Genomic DNA, 15,165 nt, shown 5'->3' with positions numbered 1-15,165 from the left:
GTACTGGGGGGCTTTGGGGAGAAGAAGAAGAAGGAAAAAAATCATAACTGCACTGTATTTCATCATATCTATATAATATATTGTACTCACTTAATTTCCCATTTTTCAATCAGGCACAAATAGCTAAAATTCATCCAAGGTTAACCCAACAGTGTGTAGAGTAGGTTGGAGTCAGGATAAACTGAGAGCAGGAGGAAGAGTCGGGAAGCTGGCATGGGCAGAGCAGTTGATTGCTTATATCGATTAAGGCTTATTCACACACTAGAATAGTTTGTAACTGTTACTTTACAATATAACTATTATTTCAAAGGATGCTGCTGCTCCCTGTGAACTGTTATGGAGTGATCTCCCAGATATGTTTTCTCTTTTCCTCAATCTCTTAAATTTGGAGTGTTCCAGAACTCAGTCCTTTCTCTTCTCCTCCATCTGCATTTCCTCCCTTGATGATCTCATCCAGTCCCAGGGATTTAAATATTGTCCACATGCCAACACCTGATGACCTGTGGAAAGAAACGGTTTTCTATATGCAGAGGTGGATACAAATTTTCTGAAAAAGAATTCAAAATTGTAGCTAAAAAAATCACTGCTCCACTCCAATGCTATCCAATAGGAGAAATTACAAATACAAAATGCTGGCGTCCTGCTCTGGGAGGGAGCTTGGGAAGTGAAAGGCCTTGAAGTTGGGTGTATGCTACAGCTTAAGGAAGGGCCAGGAGACAGGAGCAGAAAGATAGGATGAAGGAGCCAGTCGGGGGACATAACTATTTCAAAGTCAGGGGATGGGATGGGTGCAAAAATCACCCACCAATTTGGGCAATTTGGTCTTTGACCTCTTTTCATTTCAATGTTTGTAGAATAACAAACTGAAAGCATCATTTGATTTAGGTTCCTAAAAAATGGTGAAAAAAAAAAATGACTGTGAAAGGAAGGAAAGGGAGAAAGTCTCTGTGGGCTAATTAACAAAATAATGCTCCTGAGACAGAAAGCAAACCTACACGATTCTTAATTCCCAATACCCTCTCCATGTCAGTTTCTCTCATGGTTTCTATTACAAGTTCTGCTTTTCACCAAATAACACCCTCAGCTAAAATTTGTTGATTCTTTCTTCCCATATTGAAATTCCATATTCCAGCCTGGCTACTTTGATATGACTGTAATTTGTCCCCCATTATATGTGAGTACAAACATGTAAAAATATTTATACATCCTTCCAATCTATAGAAAACCATTCTGGGGTCTTGAAACAGTCTCGTTACAGATGGAGAGAATGTGAGAGCAATGCCCTCAGTGTGCTGGCTGAACACTGCCGTGTCTGCCCAGCACTGTGCCTTCTCTCATGACGGGATGCTCTGCTGAATGAGCCCTTGTGTGTCAAGATTCAAAACGTTCTTGTTTGCTCGGGGTGAACAAAGCTCTCACAGACAGTGGGATCTGCAGGGCAGCCACCAAGTGTGTTACGCCAGCGTTCCCTCCACCGCACTGCCGGGTAGTTTATCATGAGGGCAGCTCTCACCTTCGTGTGCAGAGGCCGATGTTGGTGCGGCCTTCCTGCACAGAGCTCCCACTGACTTCAAAGGAAATGGCAGAACAGAACCCCACGGTGTGAGGAGCGACAAGCAGCATCTGATCAGAATCGGGCCAATTTTTTTCATTCTCTCTGTATAAATGGCTGAATTTACAGACAGAATATGTAATGTCCACCTTTCACTCCAGCGGTTTATGAATTGTCAGATGTACGTACACGTATTGGGGGGCTCGACGCTGAACTGCTTTTTATAGGAGGGAAGGCAGAGGTTGTGTTCTAGAGAAATCCATCCCAATCCCACGTTTTCCTTGGTCTGCAAGACCCCCAAGAGACCAAGTGACTGGGGCCGGCTTAATGGCTCATTTTACTTAAAGCTGGCCTTGAAGCAAAGGCTAAGGAAAAGAGAAGAAGAGATGGAGAGGGAGGGTGGAGGAAAGAGGAAGAGAAGGAAGGAAATACAAGCGTAGACTCTTACACCTCTGGACAGGGGAGTCTCTCTCTGAGCTTGAGAGCAAGGGGAGGGGTCACTAAAGATTACTAAATTTAACTACAAAAAAGGGAAACTTCTACATGCCAAAAATCCAAAGAAGATAGATTTGAATGGCAAATAAAAAGCCGGGGAAAATATTGATGACAACTTTGGTATGTAAAGGATTAATATTCTTAGTATTAGAATTTTCTACAGATTGGCTAAAATGTAACAAAATAATTTCCAAAGAAATGTTTAACAAAATTTCTAAAAATGCAAAATTTCTGAAAATATTTAACAAAAATATAGGTGACTATCTGACCTCTGGTGGGGAAAGGGAATTTCAAGCTTAAAAATAACTAGAGGGGCTGGTCCCATGGTGTACTAGTTAAGCTTGGCACGCTCCACTTTGGTGGCCCAGGTTCGCGGATTCAGATCTCAGGCACAGATTTACACCACTCGTCAGCCATGCTGTGGGGGTGTCCCACATATAAAGTGGAGGAAGATTGGCACAGATGTTAGCTCAGGGCTAATCTTCCTCAAGCAAAAAGAGAGGAGGATTTGCAACACTCAGGGTGAATCTTCCTCAGGAAGGGAAAGAAAACTAGGAAGAAAACCAACATATTTGGTCACATAAAAGTTTTTTAATTCAATAAATTTAAAAAAATTATACAATCAATTAACTTGGAAAATATTTGCACCAAACAGGTGATTATTCTCCTGAATTTTTAAAGAACTCAAGAAAGTTGATTTTAAAAAAGAGACCACTAGGATTCTCGTAGAAAAATCAAAGGATTCACAGAATTCACAGAAACATAAATTAAAATGGCTAATAAACACTTGAAAAGGTTCAATGTTACTAATGACCAATAAAAGCAGTGAAATAAAAAGAGTTTTTTCACTTCAGATGGGCAAATATGAAAAAATGAAACCATATATTGTAGCCTTTTAAAATATTAGCAATAAACAGAAAATGCAATTTTTTAAAAGCACTTTTTCAAAATAGCAATAAAACAAAATACCAAAAAATATACATAATAAGGCATGTGCAGAACCTAAAAAAAGAAAATGAACTTTCCTCCCTTCCTGGGCAGAAGAGCGTCACGAGGGCCAGGGCCTGCACGAGCAGGGTCTTCTGGCCTGGTGGGAGCCTGGAGGCATCAGGACATTGGCTACACACCGGGAGAACAAGCAGATCAGTAGAATGTTGAGGATAATGAGAGTCAAGTTTCTCACTGTGGGAGAAGACAGGTGTAAATACGGACAGAGGAAAGCTAGGAGGAGCCCTGTGGTGATGGATTGGAATGAACATGTCTGTGTGAACCCATGGTTTTTATTAGAGGTAGGTAGATATGGAAATGAACGTAGACGTAAATGAGTGTATGTATATGAGCATGCAAATACATATTTCTGTGTGTAGGCATATGCACACATGTATTTCCTAGCTCAGGCCAATGAGAAGGCCTGAGAGAAGGGGCACACTCTAGTAACGGACCCAGTGCCTAGATCTTCGTTTCTAAACACCACCTTCTCTTCTCCACACAGACTTTGTTGTTTGGGGAGCTTCACGCTGATGAGACCCACATTTATATGTCAAGACTGGACCTTCATCTAAGCCTCAGATTAATATTTTCAGGCTGCTTATCTGACATCTCCACTCTGTCGTCTCATAAACATTTCAAACTTAACAGGGTAAAAACAGAATGTTTGTCTTCCGCAAGCCTTCCTCCCCGTTGTCCCTCTGCCTATCAATGGTAACACTATTCACTCAGTCACTGAAGTCAGAGCTGGGAGCCATCGTAGTCTCCCCCCTTTTCCTTATCCTTCACAGTCAGTCCATCAGCAAGTCCAAATTGCTCTACCTCCGAAATATGTCTTGGACTCATTGGCTTGTCCCCATCTCTGCTTGTGACACGCTGGGTTAAGCCACCATTCTCTCTCTCCTGGATGACTGCAATAGCTCTCTGACCGCTCCTCTATTTCAGTGGTAGCCTCCCCGCATTCCATTATCGACACAGCCAGAGTGAACTCTTAGAATGTAACTGGAGCATGCCATTCTCCTCCTTAAAACCCTTATTCTATGATTTTCCAGCCTGTTAGAACAAATCCAAGTGCCTGGCTATGGCCAAAAAGACCTTGCATGACCTGGCCACCCGCCTAAGGCCTCCAGCTTCACAGCACGCACCTTACCCAACAGCTACGACTCTGCAGTGAGGTTCCTAGAGGATACCGACCTCTCTCCTGCTTCGAGATTTTTGTACTTGCTCTTCTTTTCACTTTCCGCATGACTGGCTCCTTCTCATTCTTTAGTTCTTGGCTTAAATGTCAACTCCTCAAAGCAGAATTTCTCAGCCATCCCATCTAAGTAGGACCCTCTATGACATCTTATCACAGCCAACCCTTTCTTGTCTTCCTAACACGAGCTGCGGTTGCTTCCTTTGCTTGCCTGTTCACTGTCTGTCTCTCTCACTAGAGTGTAAGGTGTGGAGAGAGTGAGCCTGCCTATCCTGTCTTCTCTCGTATTCTCTCAGCCCAGCACAGTGCCTGCTATATACCATGCAGTTGGGAAGTTCTTATTGAACTCAAAATAGAACTGTAGAAATCCACTATGTCCTAGGTGCTAGGGACTCAGAAGTGGAACACAAAATTCCCTCAAATAGCTTATAATCTCTAAGGGAAGTGAAGAAGAAATTGCCATTCTACACGCTAAGTGCTGTCGTGTGGAAAGTGTCATATAGGAGAAGCACGTAATCTGGGCTCAGGGAAGCTCACATGGGACGGTGTGTGCTTCATCTTGAAGGAACAGGCTGCTCCTTGGGAGGTTTTACGCAGGGAGGAACGTGATCAGCTCTGTTACACAGAGGTCGTTTCGTCTGCAGTGTGTGTAAGGGACTGAAGGCCATGACAGAGTTAGGACGCTGCGGCAGCAATCCAGGTGAAACCTGGTGGGGTGAGAGTGACCCAAACCAGGCCAGTAACAATGGGGATATAAGGAAGGAGACAGAGTTGAAGGCTTTTTAAAAGGTAGCAGTGGCAGAAATTAGCAATTCGATACAAAAAATTTGATAAATGATGTGGGAACAAATGATTAGCCATTTGGAAGAATAGAGTTAGGTCCTTACTTCAAAACTATATCAAAATTAACTCCTGAGCCAGCCCTGGTGGCCTAGTGGTTAAGTTCGGCACACCCCTCTTCAGCAGCCTGGGTTTGGGTCCCAGGTGCAGACCTACACCACTCATCTGTCAGTGGCCATGCTGTGGTGGCAGCGCACATACAAAAAAAAAAAAAGAGAGAGGAAGGCTGGCAGTGGATGTTAACTCAGGGTGAATCTTCCTCAGCGAAAAAATAAAACAAACAAACAAACAAAAACAATAAAACAACTCCAGATCAATAAAGATTTAAATGTTTTTAAAGAATGACATGATAAAATATCAGAAGATAGTTAAAATGTTCTTGTTAAAATGACTCTTTGCTATACCCTCTCTCTTCCAAATCTATCGTTCACCCGCTTACGATAGCAGGCTGAAAAGCAAAGCAGATGCCAACCCTCTCCTTGACGCTGCGGCAGTATGACCGCTGTGGACATGAGGAGGTAGAGAGACACAGCAGCTAGGAACTGAGCCAGCTGACCACTGCCTCAGTGACTGGATCAGCAACATCCTGACAGCCCAAAGCCCTTACAGGAACAATGAAATGCCACTCAGGACGCGACTTTGGGTTGAGGAATGAGTCGGAGTGGAGACTGCCACAAAACTCCACGTAAGGAGGAGCGAGCATGGCAGGTGCAGGAAGAAAACAAGCAAATGAACAAAGAAACCTCTTATCCAAAATGAGTCTGAACACCTAAATTCTAAAACACATGAACACAAAACTAAGGCTAAGAAAAAACGTATATAAACCATTGGTACATGAATTGACTCCAACTCAAATTAGTTTTTGTTTTTTTTTTTAAAGATTGGCACCTGAGCTAACAACTGTTACCAATATTCTTTTTTTTTCTGCTTTTTCTCCCCAAATCCCCCCAGTTCATAGTTGCATATTCTAGTTGTAGGTCCTTCTAGTTGTAGCATGTGGGATGCCACCTCAGTGTGGCCTGATGAGCGGTGCCATGTCCGTGCCCAGGATCTGAACCAGTGAAACCCTGGGTTGCCAAAGCGGAGCGCACGAACTTAACCACTCGGCCACGGGGCTGGCCCCTCAAATTAGTTTTATAGAACAGTCTGACAACTATTTTAAAATAAATATTTTGGGACATTCAAAGATACAAAGAAAGGAATAACATCTCTTAAAATGAATAAGAATTTATGAAAAACTAAGCATAAATAAAATTAAAAACGTGATATAAAAAAGAAGCAACTGGTGACCATTAGAATTCACAAATTCTTATAGCCATTGCAAATTTCGTAGACGGGATAAGCTCTAGACGAAGTGCAGCTGAAGAGTGACTTTGCTGAACCGGAAGACGGTGCTGAGAGGCTCACCTAGAGCGCAGCACAGGGAGCCACAGAGACAAATGCAGATACACATTTATATGAAAGGGCAGTTGATTAGGAAACACGGAAAACAGACTGAAAGGCTCCAAACCGTAATCAGCAAAAGTTCCAGAAGTTTGGAGGGAATGCTGGAGAAACAATGTTTGAAGAGATAATCACCAAGTAATTATAGAATTGAGACACACACACTGAGGACAGAGCAGGATAAATCAGTGTGAGCCTGCAATTCTGTGCATTATAATAAAATGAAGATCATCTGAGATAAAGAGCTAATTTCAAGAGCTATTAGAGAAATTAATATAATGGTGGCAACATTATGAGAAACAGTGGATGTCAATCAGTTGTGCTTCAGAAGATAGGTTATATGGAAAAAATAAAATTTGTTTTCTATCTCATACCATAAATAAAATTAAATTTAAGAGCATTAAAAGCTTAAATGCGAAAAGCAAATCTGTAACTCTTTTAGGAGAAAATGTAAGGACTGGGCTGTGTGACTTTCTTTGCCGATGGAATGGAATGGAGTGGAAGCGTGTGGTGTGTGCCACATGCAAGGAGAAGATTTCAATTGGGTTGCATTGCTTAGTTTGGCCTCTCTTGCCTCGGCCCTTTACCATGAGTGTGGCACGTGCCAGACCAGTGGCTGTTTCTTCAGCCTAGGCCCCATGTTAGAAAACGCTTGAATCAGACACAGAGCTGGCCCTCAGCTTAGAGCAGAGCTGTAATTTACCCCTGCTCATAAGAATAAGAATAAGAAATAAATGTTTGTTGCTGAGATTTGGTGGTTGGTTGTTACATCAACAATGTTGACTAATAAAGCTCCCTTTAAACTCTCCTGAGTGCCAGGCTCAGATATCCAGTTGCCAACTGGGGACCTCCACTTGAATGTTTATAAGGCAATTCAAACTCAAGAGGTCCAGAAATGAGCTCTTGATCTTCTCTACCATATCTGGTCTTCTTGAAGTTTTCCCATTATCAACTAATGGAAACTCTAAACTTCTAGGATAAAAAACACTGCAGTCATCCCTGATTTCCCACTTTTGCTTGTATTCCATACCCAATTCATCAACAAGTCTTGTTAGTTCGACTTTCAAAATAATTCTAGATTCTGAAAACTTCTCCCCACCTTCACTGGTACCATCGGGCCCAAGCCATTATCATTTTTGCCTATTTACTGTTACAGCCATTCCAGTTCCCACCAATGGGCTGGTCACCTTTGCTTTCTCCATCCACAGTCTCAGATCCTAAACATTACTAGATAAAGGTCTTCTAGAGGAGGAAAACAAAAATTAGTCGATAACCACCCCACAGATGCCACTCAACTCAGCTAGGTCATAGTTATTCCCGGGTTACCTTTTAAATTCCTCTGATTACTTTTTACCACCTCAGAATTGCCATAGTGCAAGCCACCATTACCTTTCACATGGATTATGGTGGAAGCAACTCAATTTATGCTTACCCTGTCCCCTGGAGTGGGCCTCTTGAAACGGCAAGTCAGACTGTGTTGCTCCTCTGTCCAAATCTTTCCTTTCCTCAAAGGCTTCCTGCCTCACCAAGAGCAAAAGTCAAGTCCTTCTGCTGGTCTGCAACATCCTGTACATTCTGCACACAGACCTCCCCACCTTACTGCCCAAATCGCATCTCTTAGGACTCATTTTTCTCACTCAGCTTTGGCCACGCCGGCCTCCTTGCTGTTCCTTGAATTCAGCATTTTCGCTCCAGTGTCAGGGCCTTTGCATCTGTTGTTCTCTCTGGTGAAGACGTTCTTCCACCAACCGTCTCTGGCTTGGTTCCTGACCTCCTGCAGGGTTTTACTTAAACGTCCCTCTCGGCAAGGCCTTCCTGCCCACCCTATTTTAAATGGCAGCCCTTACCCAGTTCTCACTAGCTCTCTTCCCTGCCTCATTCTCTCTACAACACCTACCACAGAGTATGCGATGGAGCGAAATCCAAGAGGAAATGGGACAGGATGGAACGCACGACAAATGGAGAGCTTAGACCCAGAAAGGAAGAGCAGACTCTATTCCTCTGAGACGGTAGGGACAAAAATGCAAGTGAAGAGATGACAGCATGCCACAGTGGGGACAGCCAAATGGGAGTGGCCTTCCACGGGAGGAAGGCTCAGGGACACCAAGAATAGTGAAGGTGGGTTTGGGGATCGAGGAGAATGAGGAAGTTCTGGAAACGCCGCTGGGGAAGTTCTGCAGGGATGCCTTCCTGAAGAGGGGTGCTGCCCAGGGGAAGCCACACAGCATCCATTCATAGTGGACCCAGTCAGCACGAGTCTGTGACTCTCTTCAGGCAGGCTCCTCAACCCGGAAGTGCAGGAAAGACCAGAGAATTCTGGATTTTCCCTAACGTGGAGGAAGGGAAGGCGAGCGTTGGTGTTTCTGGGATTTCCTTAGGCCATACATAATTAGCTGCTCGCAGGAAGCCCCCGGTGTGGAGCCTTGAGTGAGACTGGGAGGGGGTTAATAGACCCGAACAAGGAAGGCTGAGGGACAGGAAGTCGTGTTTCTGTGGACAGTTTAATGGTGAAGGTGCAGGACAAGCAGAGGGAATGACAGGTTGTAGTCAGGACAGAAGCAGAGAAGGGAAGGTCTGGAGAAAGTGTAATTGCAGGTGGTGTTGAGGTCCCTGGTATGGCCACAGAAATGTGTAACTGACGGAGGAACTAGTCAGCCAAGTTATTAGACAAAAATGAAGACGGATGTGGTAGACAGCCTCTAAACCCCAAAGATCCCCACCTCCTGTTACTCACATGTTTGTATAATCCCCTCCCCTTGAGTGTAGACTGGACCTAGCGACCTACTTCTAACAAATAAAATAAGGCAAAAGTAATGGGCTCTCACTTCTGAGATGAGGGTACAGAATGATTCAGCCTCCATCTGGCTTGTTCACTTGCTTGCTCCACAAGGCCAGGTGCCATGTTGTGAGCTGCCTGGTGGAGAGACCACACCGGCTAGGAACTGAGGAGGCCCCATGGAGACACGAGGCCCGCCAACAACCACAGGAGCAAGCTCGGAGCGGCTCCTTCCCAGCCGGGCCTTAGATGATCGCAGCGCCGCCGACACCTGACTGCAGCCTGTGGGAGACCCTGAGCCAGAGCATGCGGGTAAGTCTTGCCCAAATTCCTGACGCACGGTAACTGTGAGATAATAAACATCTATTGTTTTACGCTGATAAGTTGGGGTGATTTTATACGCAGTCATAGATAACTAATACAGTGGATGTCAACATCCTGAGAAGAACAAGAGACGAGATAGAAAGGAAAAGTATGAGCCAGGAGCAGCGGTCATCATCAAGATTTAAGGCAGAGATTCTCCATCTTCAATATGCGTGCAAATCGCTTGGGGTCTTGTTAGAACGCAGATTCTGATTCAGCAGTTCTGGGCCAGAGGTTCCGCATTTCTAAGTCCCCAGGTGATGTTGATGCTGCGGGTCCTTTGAGAAGCAGGGATCTAAAGTCCCCTGAGGGTGAGCAGAGGAGAGCAGAGAAGATGGGTGAAAGGTGAGCCAGGAGAATGCAAACCAACGTGCTTGTGGAGGGGTTGAGTTGTTCACTAAAACAAGGAGGCAGGCTGGGGCACACACAGGCCAGGACTTGAGGTCTGGGCGGGATACAGAAGGATCAGATAAGCAGATCAGTCTGGGTGAAAACGTAAAGCACTCAGTATTGCCTATGACTGGCTTTTGTGGGTTCCCCATAGAATAATGTTTGGACGAGTCTCTCACAGTTGGGGAAGGGGATCCTCCTCTTTCTCTCAATTGCTCTTAGTAACTATCTACATCCATTTGAGAAAACCTGCTTTAGAAAGGTCATTAGGGTAGATGGAAAATAACTACATTCATTCGCTCATTCACTCACTCACTTAGCAAGCCTGCGCCGAGCACTTACGTGCAAGGCACCGAGGAGACAGTAGTGGATCAGAGAGCCCTGTCCCGATTGTTGAGATGGCAGAGGGCACACGTACACCAGGAGCTTCTAGAACACATGGTGACGGTGTTATAAGAGAGCTGTAAAAGTTAGGGCAGTCTGGCCGGTGAGTGAGCGGTTTTTCCCACGGGCCCAGGGGTGAGGGGTTCATGGAATGGGCGAGGTGTGAGCCGGCCCTTCGGAGGAGTAGACTTTGAAAGGGAATGGGGAATTTTAGGCAGATCAGCTTGTAAATACATCTCTCTCCGACCCTTTCCTTGTGCCAATAACTTATGCTCACACAGCAGCCGACTTCCAGTCTTCGTTTGGGTTCCTTTGTGGGAAGAGAACTCACAGACTGGCCAACGTGACTGTCGCCCCACCTGGCTGCCCCATTTCTCATTGTAAATGACTGGGTTGATTTTCTGATACAAATCAGACTCACATGAGTTTGGGATGCGTGAGCCAGTTTTGCTTAGGACCTGATGAAGCCAGGATAAGCCAAGATTGCGGATCTGGATTTACAAAGACAGAAAACCCGGAGACCCTAGAAGGGCAACATCTTCCTGACCATCCACCTGCTCCCCATCTGTGCACCGTGAAACGGTGGAACTGAAGAGGGCTCAATTAAAAACACCATCGTTTACCGAAAGGCACAGAAGGCAAATTCGGTAAGATTTAGGGTGATGGAAGAACCTTGAAAGAGAACCAGGGAAGGGACCAATGAGCACATCTGAGCAGAGACCACGGGTTGGGTTCTTCCGCTCTCTGTGTGCATTCCTGGGGAGGCTTCAGTGCCCTGTTTTCATGCCTCAACCACGACAAACACCAATGGAGAGAGAGAACTCGGTGAGCTGTTCCTGGAGTCTCTTTGGAACTGTACCTAAGGTCAGTTTGACATCACATGCTAACGTTCTGCTTGATCAAGTCTGACCGGTTTCCCTCGGTTAATAGGGCGGCATTTTTCCCGCTCTGTGACTTCTCAGCAGCCTTGAAGTGCCGCAGCGCAGGGACTGCTGTAACCTGGGAAAGTGTGCGTGTGGCCTTGGAGCCACTGAGTGAAGCCTGACTCGAATCAACCCAAACGCTCACCCGGCAGCACAAAGCTGTCACCGTGTCCTTAGCCCATGCTGTTGCACTGAGGTCTTCAGGTTTTAAGTTCTATTTAGAGTTTCCCTCCACAGTATAAAATCCTATGTGAGTGCCCCCAGAAGAAAACTCCCAAGGCATTACCTCCCCATTTAAATTTCTGTGTCGCACTTAACAGAAAATCTGATTCACCTGCAACACCCAAGCTTGTCCCTCTTGTTACTGTCTAGCCTTGGCCAGGTTCTACATGCACATTTTCAGAGTTGAAGTCAGGGTGTTCATTCTCCTGTTCATTAAGTTTGTTTCGCACTTACTCCCTTGTTTACACACACTCACGCCACCATGCAGACCAGATTCCCGTCACTTGCAGCAGCTGCAGGGTACCGCAGTGCCGATGGAGCGCGTTTTCTTAGCGCTGCCCTTTATGGTTGGGTTTTGTTTGTTTCCAGTCTTTTAACACTGTGAATAAAGCGGTTACACACATCCTTGTACACACTGCCCCTTTTTCTTTTACTTTATTAACTTGGAATTAACCTGAAACTATTTCCCCAAGGAAGAATTAATGAGCCAACCGGTGGACAGTGAGGAATCACGGAAGGATTGCAAGCAGGGATGGGCGAGATCACATTTTTGTCTTTGAAATATCTGTGCAGTGAGTGTCACACCTCCTGCAGGGGTATTGGGGACACGAGGAGGTCGAGAAGGTGGGAGAACAGCAAGGAAACTACACAGAGGTAGGTGATTATACTCAGAACTTTGTCAGGAAGTCTAACTGCAAGGTCTAACCACAGCTCACTGAAGATCATCAGCTAATTCCATCACACACTTGAAGTGTCTTTCTTGGGTTCTTATTTTATCTTCTCGTGCTGAGGACAATGCAGTGCCACAAGAAGCAGCGAACCCCAACAAATAACCATTGAAAACAGGCCTATTCTTTACTTGTGGGCAAATATCTGCTTCAGGAACCCAGGCCTTCCTCAGGAGCATGGCCGTGGCCCCCTGTGAAGAGTGACAGTTTCTGTGACCCGACAAAGAGAAAGGAGACACAACTAGTCTAGACACTGGCTTAAAGGGAGCTCCTCACATTTCTCTTCTCTCTTTTCATTTCATTCACTCTAATCCTCTTATTATATTTAAGTCCTGTTCTTGCTTCTCCCTCTGCCCTTCAGCACTCAAAATGCCCTGGCTTCACCATCTCTGGGCCCTATTTTCTCATCTGGAAAACGAGGAGATGACCTTGATGGTCTCCTCCGCCCTGTGGCCCTGAGCTCGACTCCACGATTCTGCCCACTCTCTCAGGTGGGGAGGCTCAGTCTGGCTCTTCAGACGTGACTGTCTTGTTGCTTCCCTTTCCCACACTATGGACACCGGCTCTTTAGGGAAATCTTTGTCACAGTGTGGCATCTGAATCCCTCAAAGGATGTTAAATGCGGATTCCTGGGCTCCAGGACCCCACAATCAGAATCTCAGGGGTACAGCCTGAAGAAGCTGCTGCTTTTTTGTAAAAGACAAAGACGTATTTGGCACAAATGGTCCTGGACCGGACTGTGAGATGCTGCCTCAGGGGAGCCCTGCCCTGAGGGTCCCTTCACACTTCCCCTTCCCAGCCCTGACCTCTTCTTCAAGGTCCTGCTTTCCAGGACAGGTCAAAACAGTCACAGAGAGTCCCCCCAAACAGGTGCAAGTGGCAGGACTGGCAGGACTGACAGGCATGAGGGAGACACACAAGGGGGACTTTTCAGTCCTGCTGATCCTCAATCCTGCCTGGTCTGCAACCGCCTAATCTACAACCAAGGCTGGCACTGAATGTGGCATTAGGAGACCATCATGGGCTGACTTGTGTCCCCCTGCCCCAAATGCAGATGCTGAAGTCCTAACCCCCACTACTCAGAATGTGACCTTATTTGGAGACAGGGTCACTACAGATGTGACCAGTTAAGAAGAGGTCATACTGGAGGAGGGTGAGCCTCTGCTCCAACAGGACTGCTGTCCTTATCAAAAGGGAAATTTAGACACAAACAGACATGCATGCAGGGAGAACACCCTGTGACGATGCAGGCAGAAATCAGGGTGATGCAGCTACAAGTTAGGGAACGGCAAAGACTGCCAGCAGCCGCCAGATGCCAGGAGAGAAACATGGAACAGATTCTCCCTCCCAGCCTCCAAAGGAACCAGCACTGCTGACATCTTGGTCTTACTCTTCTACCTTCCAGAACTGTAAGACAACACATTTCTGCTGTTAAGCCACTCAGTTTGTGGTCCTTTATTACAGCAGCCTAGCAAATTAACCCAGAGACCTTGCACACAGTGTGGCTTGATCACGGGGACCTTAGGGTACCTCTTTAGCTACTCTAAGCTGCACTGTGCATCTCAGAAATGAAGACAGAAGATATGTTCATTAGAAGATGAGTGTTGAATGAGATCTGTGTGAAAGCACCTTTGAAGTGTTGACTATTAGTGGAATTATTATTCACCAAGTGGCCAATGGGGAACTGCTTTGGGAAGATCATAGAGGAATTCTTGGTTAACCAAGAATTATTCTTCACTATGTGTAATTTGGCACCAGGTTGTAGATGCCTTCAGTTATCCAAAATGTGCTGTTAGTGTAGATGGGCTCTCTGTGCTCCGGTCCAGAGCCCATGCCTGACTCTATAGCACATTGCACCCCTCTCACTGCATCCAGGACAACCCTCCAGCGTTCTCCCCTCTCCTAAATCTTCCATTTTCTCCTCCCATCAACATATAAAGATGCTATTATTTCTTCCAGCTTTAAAAATCCCTTCTTTAACCATACTTCCTCTGTGAACAACCCTTCCCTTCTTTCTTCCCCTTTGCAACAAAACTTCATGAAAGAGTTGCTATAACCCCTGTCTCCAGTTTCTCTCTTAACGTTTTCAAGTTTAGTAAACTTTATTTTGGACATTTACAAATGTGCGCAAAATCCTAAGCGCTCAGTTACTTTTTACCAAGTGGACAATCCTGGTAACCAGCACCCAGATCAAGAATTAGAATTCATTGTATTGCACATTTGAAAGTTGCTAAGAGAGTAGATCTTAAAAGTTCTCATCACAAGAAAAAAATTTTTTTAACTGTGGTGATGAATATTAAGTAGGAAGAAAAAAAGACTTAGATTATCATAAGCACCCCAGAAGCTCACCTCCTGACGCCTCCCAGTTGCCAGCCCCAAGGGAACCACTCCTCTAACTTCTGGCACCACGGATTCGTTTTCCTGTTTTGGGACTTCACAAGAGTAGAATCACACAGTGTGTACTTTTATGTCGCTGGCTTCTCTCCCTCAACATTGTATTTGTGGAATTAGTTCCTGATGTTACGAATAGCAATAGTTGACCCCATCTGATTGCTCTAGTCCAGGGATTGGCAAACTTTCTCTGTAAAGGACCAAAGAGTAAATACTTAGGCTTTGTGGGCCATAAGGATGCTACCTTCTCAACTCTGCTCCTGTGGCCATGAAAGCAGCCACAGATGGTACTTAAAGAAATGGTTGTGGCTGTGTCCGAGAGAAACTTTGCAAGCATAGGCCTCATGCTGGATTTGCCTTGTAAGCTGCAGCTTGCTGACCCTGCTTGGTCTATCATAGCCCATTGAACAAATACACTGTAGTTTATTTATCCATCCTAATGAGGATGCACATTTGTGTTATTTCCAAGTTCTGGT

The sequence above is a fragment of the Equus przewalskii genome, chromosome 5, assembly GCF_037783145.1.
Source record: "Equus przewalskii isolate Varuska chromosome 5, EquPr2, whole genome shotgun sequence".
Classification (NCBI taxonomy): domain Eukaryota; kingdom Metazoa; phylum Chordata; class Mammalia; order Perissodactyla; family Equidae; genus Equus; species Equus przewalskii.
Note: the sequence above shows the minus strand (reverse complement) of the source record.